Below are 10,784 nucleotides of genomic sequence, written 5' to 3'. Positions count from 1 at the left end.
AGAAGTAAATTGCTTCATAAACGTATTAAGTTAAGTAAGTAACGAAACCAAAAAGACTTTATTCTTTTTGGTTTTATAGTTAAGCATTATTTTTGATAAATATCATGAACTTCAAATACATTGTAATGGTCTAGAATCTAATAAGCCTTTGGACACCGATTGCAGTTTGTGTGTTGAACTTGTTCAAGTTATTTAAGCCAATATATGAATATCAGAAGCATAGCTCTTTCAAGAGCTAATTCTATGAAATACAATACTTTCATTATATAGTTAAGACACTTAACACTGCAAGAATAGAAGACCGATTACAGAGAACAGATCGCATACACATGAAAGTTTATCTAACACTACTAACACGTTATAAAGTTTACGATAAAAACAGCATCCTCGCTAAACATATTATATTTATCAACAAATATTTTAAAAGGATTAAGGAAAAGGTGGCAGAGTAGAGATGGCCCAGTGGTTAGAGCGCGTACATCTTAACCGATGATTGCGAGTTCAAATCCAGGCAAGCACAACTATATACATATATGTGCTTAATTTGTGTTTATAATTCATCTCGTACTCGGCGGTGAAAGAAAACATCGTGAGGAAACCTGCATGTGTCTAATCTCTTCTAAATTCGAAGTTTCGAAGAGATGGAAAAGAGTACCTACTGAGTTTCTTGTAGAGTCCTTATTGTATTAATAGAGCTATTTTAACGAAACAACACTTAACATAACCTAAATCTCACAAGTTGTTAAAACTTAAACATTGAATATTAATGATAAAAGGTTTGAAATATGCTTATAATTATATATTAAAAAATAAGCTCATTTTCATATGAGTTCATCTTATTGGAATAAAACACGTTATCATTGCTTTGCAGGCGGTAACCTATACCGCCTCATCATTTTTTATGTTCTTATTCTATGTCTACGTATCAACACCGACCAACTGTTCTCGGGAATTTCACCTGGACTCATTTACGTTTTATTTTATTTCGATTTAACTCGCTTAAATTGATAATGAATTCGATCTATAATTTTCGTATTATATAAAGCAAATTGTAGTAAATAAATGTGAAGACTGATCCAAATGGGCACTTCTCAATCATCAGCTATTCCAGCATATTCTAAAGTTTTTTTTTTATGGAATAGGTTGGCGGAAGAGTATATGGGCTACCTGATGGTAAGTGGTCACCATCACCCATAGACAATGACGCTGTAAAAAATATTAACTATTCCTTTTATCGTCAATGCGCCACCAACCTTGGGAACTAAGATGCAATGTCCCTTGTGCCTGTAGTTACACTGGCTCACTCACTCTTCAAACTGGAATGCAACAATACTGCGTTCTGTTGTTTAACGGTAGAATATCTGATGAGTGGGTGGTACCTATCCAGGTGGGCTTGCACAAAGCCCTAACACCATGTAAAAGTATTTGTTTCTGAGGTGTTTTGGATTGAACTATGAGTGTGATAAAATACACCAGTGATATAAAATGTTAGGTCCCTTACAGGTTGCGTAATAACGGTGTAATTAGTTAACATTCATTATATTGCCAATGTCAAGGATCCTTTACATATAAATCAACACCAATCCCCATTTCATACCTTCGAATAGTGGACTAAAAGTAGCATAAGTCTTTTTCCGGGATTCAAGCTATCTCCATACCAATTTTCATCATCATCAGTTTAGTCTGTAGAGGTAAAAGACAGAGTTACTTTCGCATTTATAATATTAGTATAGATACAAAATATATTTTATTTGTGTTATTTTTGACATTACGTAAATTTCACAAGATAGGTACAATTACGAAGCGACATTCCACATTGGTGCGTTTCGGTTCGAAGGTTAAGTTAGCCAGTGTAATTGCATGCACAAAGGAACATAACATATAGTTACTATAAATATTTATTTATATTTTAATTAATTAAAAATAATTATTAAGCTTCCACTTTCAAACTATTCACTATCTTTTTAATTATTTATATTGTCTCAATATTCTAATCAATAATAATTATAATTGTTTAAGGTATGTTTAAGGTCTATGCGTAATGTAATTCTAATTTATACAAAAAAAATCAATTACATATTTATGTACCTTATATTGATAAAATAAAATGTCGTATAACTTTCTCATATCTAGATTAAACTAGATTGGATTATTTTGGAAGGTGATATGCTTTTCATTATTTAAGTAAACGTAGGAGAGCTAAGTGAAGGAAATTCTGACTTTGTATTAGGACTTTGTGCGAGGCCGTCTGGGCCACCCACTTTTCAAATATTCTATCACAAAACAGCATATACTACGTATTGTTGTGATTCAGTTTGAATGGTGAGTGAGCCATAAGGGAAACAACATCTTAGTTCCGAAAGTTAACGGCGCCTGGACTTATCATCATGTAACCCACTTGCATGACATAAGAAAATGTTGAAGCGATTATAATTGACATCATGTAAGACAACCCTGAACGAAGCAATGTGATGAATTAGGCTACTACTTAATAGAAATTGAAATACTTCCTCAGCAGTCAGGATTAAAAATAGCAACTGTACAAATTAGAATAATTATATAGAATGCTATTACGTTCCTTTGGAGGAAAAATAATGTCACCAGTTGACACAGCTGTATAACAAAAAAAAGTGTAAGTTATACATTTAAAGTAAAGTATTATTGTTACAACTGTTATTATATTTATTTGAATTATTTTACAAGATCACCTATCGTATATCATATATCTATGGTCACGTCACTACTTTGATAACAATATTTTTAAGAATATTACGAGTTCGTATAGTCTATTCCAAGAGCATCAGCAAAACCTTTTATTGTATTATGAAATATCAAATTCGATAAGGGATTTCACTGACCCTTACGGCATTAAATAATAAACCTAGACTCAATACTATACTGAGATAGATATTTAGCTACTCCCGAAACCGTTTCAAATGCTCCAGAGCTGAGCCAAACTTTGTTCAAACTTGGTGAACTCGACTCCAGTTAGGTGTATGTGAAAGTTTGGACTTGGCTTTTCTGAAGATTTAAATATTGCTATTGTTCTGAAAATACTGACCACATATATGTATATGGATACGTAAATTTTCAATTGCGCTTTACAGAATGTTTTAAAAAATTACAATCACAATGTCATTTTGTCTTTTGGTAGTAAGGTAGTATCCCGAGGAAACCTTAAGCTTGGAGGAGCCTACTCGAAAAGGTAGGCTAACCATCATGGCGTCACGGAGACATGGGCAGGGGATTATATGCTAACCACCCCCACCCTCCGAACAGACAAAGTGGGTACCGTTGATTTTTAGTGGGTATTCCGATGAGTTAGAAAATCAGGCATTCTCGGTATCATGGAGTCAAGTAGAGTATAAAAAAACTATAATTTTAGTATTTGTTTGCTATTTCTTCGGGTACACCTTAAATGACTTTTAAAAAACATTTTTTTATACATTATTCTCTATTACTAATTACCTGTTGTTATTAGGTTTATTCCATATTTTAATGCAACACTGGAAACTTTGTTGGCTTTTGTGAGACTTATTTTGGGATCTAATGTTTGTACTATGCTGTGTTTCCCGAAAATAAAGTGTATAGTTACAGCATTGTCATTATTATAATATTCTGCAATCAAAAACATAACTGTCTTTCTTATTTAATATTTTGTTATATAATGATTTAATTCAAAGTTCCTTTGGTCTGATGTAAAATTGGATAATATATACTTGTATATTTTGTGGCTTCAAATTATAATGAAATATTGGAAGTTATAAAACAAAAACATTCTGACATTTTCGAAGTGTTAATAAAATACGCAGACGAACCGGGAGATCTTCTGCCACACCATTTACTCAGATGAACCTTTTACGCATCATTAATTTCCCCTTTTCCTAATATTCAAGACAAAGTGTTACTAAGTACCAGTGAACGTCCAATGACCTTCAAAATAATAATATAGAATGTTACTATTGTTTTTGAAAGGCACGGAAATGTACGCTACATTTGACGCCTCAAATGATTTGTGGTCACCTCTGACAGACAGTGGTATGGAGCATTAGTTATCAAAAGTTCCAAATCGCTGGGCGTCCTTACTTCACAATTGTGCCATTAAAACTCATCGTAGTATTATTTAATAAAAATACACTTTATTGTATATAATAGATATATTAAAACTATATACTGGTGGACAGGCAAATGGGAAAATTGCTCAATTATTTTTTTCACAACCATTTGTGCTTTAATGTTACACCCTTGATTAACGGGGAAAGTTGACCCTTTTTTTCGGATCAATCGGATCAGGTAGGTATCTAAATATGATCCTTATGCATATAAGACTAACAACAACAACAACAGCCTGTAAATTCCCACTGCTGGGCTAAAGGCCTCCTCTCCCTTTGAGGAGAAAGAAGGTTTGGAACATATTCCAGCACGCTGTTCCAATGCGGGTTGGTGGAATACATATGTGGCAGAATTTCTATGAAATTTGTCACATGCAGGTTTCCTCACGGTGTTTTCCTTCACCGCTGAGCATAAGATGAATTTTAAAGACAAAATAAGCACATGCATACATCAGCGGTGCTTGCCTGGGATTGAACCCGCAATCTTCGGTTAAGATGCACGCGTTCTAACCACTGGGCCATCTCGAACTATATAAGATTAAACAAGTAAAAAATTGGATAAGATCATATTACAATGATCCCAATGTAAGTAGCCGGAAAGGCATCGAATCCGAGACCTCGAAGTGGGATACCCAAGAAAACCGGTGTATTGACCACGGAGGTAGAGTAATGTGGACAAATTTCTAGGTGAAATTTTTATTAAAATATGTTTTAATTCGTTTATATCGTTAGTTTTATATCGGACTTTGTGTACTCATTATTTTCCTTTACGTCACTTGAGTAATAGATTGAAGGACGCCGTAATCAAGCATTTATGAGAAACCAATATCAACCTGCAACAACAGAAAAGCACTTTTTATTTCTCGTGTAACATGTTTATATGAAAGTGCTTGTTTGTTATTAAATTGTGTATTATTGTTGTGAATCAATAATAAACCAATTTCTTTCCCTTTATATTTGAAAGCAATAATTTAGAAGGGAGTTGATTACAGAGTTATCCAAACAAGAATATTAATAGTTTGAATGATACGTCTTCATCAAATTAGACATCTTTTATTGGTGCTAATTTTCAACATTTGGCTTTTAGTGTTAAGTGCTCTCTGTGTACGCTCAGGAGATATATGGACTATATTAAGAATTGTTACCTCAAAATCCGGGCCCTTACTTTCGATAGGGGAAGGATAATAGTTCGTTACACTAGCTAACCCTTAGCCCAGCGCACTAACGATACCCACTTTACCGTGCCCCAATATAATAATAGTTAGGATTACATTAATTACAAGAATAATTCCAATTATACTATAATATTTTTGAGCCTTTTGCCGTCCACTGCTGAACGAAAATGAATGAAGTAATGACACTAGGGAAATGCAATTGACTGAGTGCGTGTCTATTAAAATGCCTTTCCCATTGAACGACAATTGTGTGCCCTTTTGCAGCTGCAACCTTTTAAAAATGTACTCATTTCGTCTTCTAAAAGTCTTTTACATCGAACTTTCATCTGCCCTTATTCCAATTTTACTTGGGGTCGGCGCAGTATATATTTTCCATACTCCTCTTTACGTCATCTCACAAGTAATTTACATCACCTTCGCGTTATAATTATATTCATTTAATAGATAAGATAAAGCTTCTTTGTTGTACATCTTTTAAACTTAAAATTCAGTTCAAGCTTTGTGCGGACCACAACTTCGTCTTTAGGTACACGCGAGTAACTTAAACTTCTATAAAAACCCTAACAAAAATATTAATAACCTTTTATTAGTTTGATCAGTTCATACCTGGGGTTCTGAGCCTTAAATATTATTTAAATCAATTATACTAACGAATAGTAAACCTTGCAGTACTAAGTGATGAAAAGACCCGCTATGTGTAATATTCACCGTGTATTTAAAACACAAAGTCACAAATTTAGATGAAGTATAATAGCTAAAACAGCTGAGATGGCAGAACTGAGATGGCTCAGTGGTTAGAACGAATGCATCTTAAACGAAGATTTAAAGGTTAGAGTTTATGTCACAACGCTGCTCTAATGCGGTTTGACGGATACACACGTGTTACATTTATCTTTATATTATAAATAATTTCACATCCATAGGAAGTTCTCAAAAAATAAATAACCTCATTATTAAATAGGTATGGATACAGATATATCATTTTAAATAAAATAACAGGGTAATATGTGATAATGACTAGTGACAGGCTTTGTGCACGCTCGCAGGTAATACCTATTGATAATTTATTCTACCGCCAACCACAATACTTTGTATTGCTGTTTTCCGGTTTAAAGGATGAGCGAGTAATTGTAATTACAGGCACCAGGGACCGACAGATAGCCTATTTATTTGATCTTCGACTATGAATGAATAATGATATGCATTCTGTTCATATGAACTATGCATTGTTAAATTTAAATTAATATAAAGAGTTATTAATTATTTAGAGATCTCGTTTTCAATGACAATAACAAGTATCCACAATATCGAAATTATTTTAAACAAGGAAAAAAACAAATGACACATAAAAAATAAAAATAAACCGCAAGTAGAAACGAAAAATTTGTACCACAAAAATTAAAAAAAGAACAAAAATAAAAAGTTCAACGAATATGAAACAACGTGAAAAGTCGACACGGAAATTACAATGAATATTACCGGACGTGTTTAATTACTGTGCCTTTTGGTATTCCAACTCATCCCAGATATGGGAGAGAAGAACCGGGAATGCGTAATGAAATAGCCAGGGAAGGAATGTCAAATGAGTACAAACCAAAGGAACGGTACACAGGTGACAAAGGTCATTTAGGCAAGAGAGAATAAGAGATTTGATACTGTGAAATCTGGGTGGATGACTATTGAATTATTAATATTGTGTTAACTTCCCTTTGCGTACTCTATCATTTTGTAGTATTATCTATAAATGTTTAATTTTTATATCAGTTTTATCTTGTGTAACATTGAAGTGATAAATATTTTAAGTAACACATATAACTTAATACTATTTTTTAATATGACAAAAAAAATTCGTGTAATCGATTATTGAAATATAAAATCGATTTTCTAAAAAATTTTTAATGAATAAAAAAAAATTGTGATTGAAATTCAATTTAAGATTTTAATTCTAAATATAAATTTTATCTATTTTAATTGGATATATAAAATATAAAATGCTAGTGACTATAGACACGCAAAATCGATTAAAAAATTAGTATACACTCTGTAAAGGAAATATAGCTAAAGTATCTAAATAAAAGAAAAAAAAAAAAAATTAAAATTCGAATAATTTGTTTATCGTAATTCATAGGTCTTTTGCTCTGTATTATGTTCTATAAATAACATCCTCTACGTATAATATCAGATGCAATACATCGTCATGATCCAATGTGACAACAATACGAACATACAGTGCTCAACTCGATTATACGAGTATACTTTATTCTTAGTATATATTTCTATTTATTTATATGAACCTAAGTGATCCACTGACTAGAAACGGTGAATTTTAAGCAACGGTTGAGTATTCAATCCAAGACTAGGAATGGTTTAATTTTAGTGGTTATTATTTGTTAAAGTACAATTCATATGTTATATATAGGTTTTGTAAATTTGATAAACATAGTTTTGGCAGCGCCCGCTTGGACAGCTCTCAAACAATTTCCTCCCTGACTACGTTTACGTAATGAACAATTTATCTCGAAGATGCAATATATGAAATTTATTTATAGCTTTTTCGTTCCAAGCCTTATATAATATCAAAACGTAAATGCCACGTTAATCGTTAGTGTGTGAAAACTAAAATATACATATATAAATTCAAAATTAAAATAGACTATTTTATTTTATGAATCTTTGTATTACATTATATACATATATTTGACAACCCCTCTGCCAAAAGATTGCCTAGAAGAGATCGCTGTTTTAGCGATAAGGTTACGGTTGCATTAATGCAACTTTAAATGTTAATCATTCAGTTTAATATAACATTAATTATTAACAACTATATCAAGTGAAGGTTGACCGATGGCGGTTCAAAATGCAGATTCAACAGAAGTGAACACATATATAGCAATATATAGATTTTTTAGTTTAATAAACATTTGCATGATTGATAATGAAATATATTTTTGTACAGTCCGGGTAAGAAAGGGTTCGTCACCTTAAGATTATTATTACCTATTTTCGTGTGCTCAGTATGAGCGATATTCTGCTTTACCGATCGAGAATGATATATTTCGTCGTAATGATTTAATGTTTAGATACAAAAGGTACTTAGAGATTAAGACTTGATAAAGGAATTAATTTGAAAACTGACGAAGGTATTCTTACTCTGAATGTGTACAATACGTAACGCTTTAAACATTATAATTGGTAGAGAGTAATAACTATTGGGTTTTTAGGAAGCTATTTTCCGTGGAATCTATATTGCTAGGTCACTTTAAATTCATACAAAATTGAGAAGTCGTTCAATTACGTACATTCTGCTAATATTGGTTTTTGTTCAACATGTACCAATAAATATAAAATTACATAATCATTATGAAAAAATAAAGTCAAACGCGCAGCAGAAAGGCTATTTTGCATCAGATGATTACCAACGAAAGTCTGAAGGAACAAAGACTCAACTCTCATTTGACGAGAAGATCCTATTATTACGAGGACTTCTTGAAATTATCCATTTCATTTCATACTACCAAATTGAACTGGCACCTGAGAGAACGCTCACAGTGTTACTACTATTATAAATTTAAAAGTAATTCTGTCTGTCGGTGTTTCAATTGTTATCATCAATCAATCGATTTTGATGAAATTTGGTACGAAGCATGCTTGAACCCCTAAAACATGAGAAATGTCGCGGTCGAAAGCTAGATTTTCTATGATCGTAGATTTTCGATCCAGTTTATTCTATTGCTCTATATTATCACCTATTACGTGTGTATATCATAAATGTTTTTATTATGTTGATTTCATTCTTTAACGCGACAATAGAATAAATTACATAAAGACAGTTGTCGAGGACGATCACGTACTTCTTCCGGAGTACGTCATTTTAATTATTATAAACTTCGCTTTATATTTTGGTCACTTTATGGAATTGGGATGAAAAAAAATAGTAAAGTAACAGCCTGTAAATTTCCCACTGCTGAGATAAGGCCTCCTCGTCCATTAAGGAGAGGGTTTGGAACATATTCCACCACGCTGTTCCAATGCGGGGTTGGTGGAATGTACATGTATCAGAATTTCGATGAAATTAGATATATGCAGGTTTCCTCACGATGTTTTCCTTCACCGCCGAGCACGAGATGAATTATATATACAAATTAATCACATAAATACAGTGGTGCTTGCCTGGGTTTGAACCCGCAATCATCGGTTAAGATGCACGCGTTCTAACCACTGGGCCATCTCAGCTCTTTGGGATGGAATATATTACAATTTCTAACTATTACTTCTACAGACTTGGTCTGGATACTCCTTGTACTACATGTACAATTACTTATAATTGGATTTCGGATCATTCGTCCCTGTGGGCTTGAAATCGGGGAGGTCTTGAGATGTTCGAAAGACTACCGATATTTTCAACCCTACATAATATGTGGGCTTGAAATTTGACATTATTGTTGGTAGCTTTGGATGCAGGTTGCGGAGGCGTTAAAATTAATAACTTAAATAATAAGTTATTATAAGTTATAAAGGATTGTGAGAAATTATCTTCATTTTAGGTAAAAGCGTAGTAGGCGGGTTTTAAGAAATAATAAATTCTCAGCGTGCGATATTTGTGAAAAAAAAAATTGTAAATAAATTACGGAATATTCTAGAAGCTAGAAGAAATTCTATCGCTATGTGCAACCCCATCTGGATATCATCATATATTCGACCCACAGGTAGCAATATATTTATCGACGAAGAAAGTTAAGTCTTATGAAGATTCAATATGGAGTTTTTTGAAGTGGTAACTACTTATGAGAGGGTAAACCACTTCGTTACGTAACGCGTTATTTATTATTGTTGTTGCCTAAGTCATACTTGTAACATTTTATTACATGAGCTATCTGTCAATGAAAATCCCGTCAAAATCGGTCCGGCCATTCGGGACTCGAATTGACCAAAATTAAAAAAATGTTACTTTTATATTCCTAAAATAAAGTCTTTTTTTCTTTCTTTACTTAGATAAATATGGACTAAACTAGTTTAGCCTTATTATCCCTTTACTGCTTAAACACAGTTAATTGACAGCTGTTATGAAGGGAGACTAGCCAAGCGCAGATGATGTTAAAGTGCACAAATCTTTAGTAAGACAAAAGTGCAGCTGCCTTTATATCAACAATTATCTTCATTCTCATACAACGGAACGGCAATCCAACTTGGGATTTAAGCCCAAGACGCTATCTGTAGCTTATGATAAAGTCCGCCTGACCGATTTAGCCGTGGTGGTCAATCTCAAAGGACATTATCAAACGCAGGCCATATTAGAGTGTACATGTGTTGGTGTAAGCATAGATGCACCATCCAAAGAGTTAAGGTTACTTTACTAAGAATATTTGGAGAGAAAACCCCAATAACTTTTTGTAGGTCAGACTAGGGCTTGAATTTAGGACATCGGCATCTGCGATGTTAAAACTTTGTGGATATTACTATATTGTAAGTATTAAATAAACATTTCAAGTAATATGTA

This window comes from Vanessa cardui, chromosome 15, assembly GCF_905220365.1.
Source record: "Vanessa cardui chromosome 15, ilVanCard2.1, whole genome shotgun sequence".
In the NCBI taxonomy this organism is placed as follows: Eukaryota; Metazoa; Arthropoda; class Insecta; order Lepidoptera; family Nymphalidae; genus Vanessa; species Vanessa cardui.
This window is presented reverse-complemented; position numbering follows the sequence as displayed.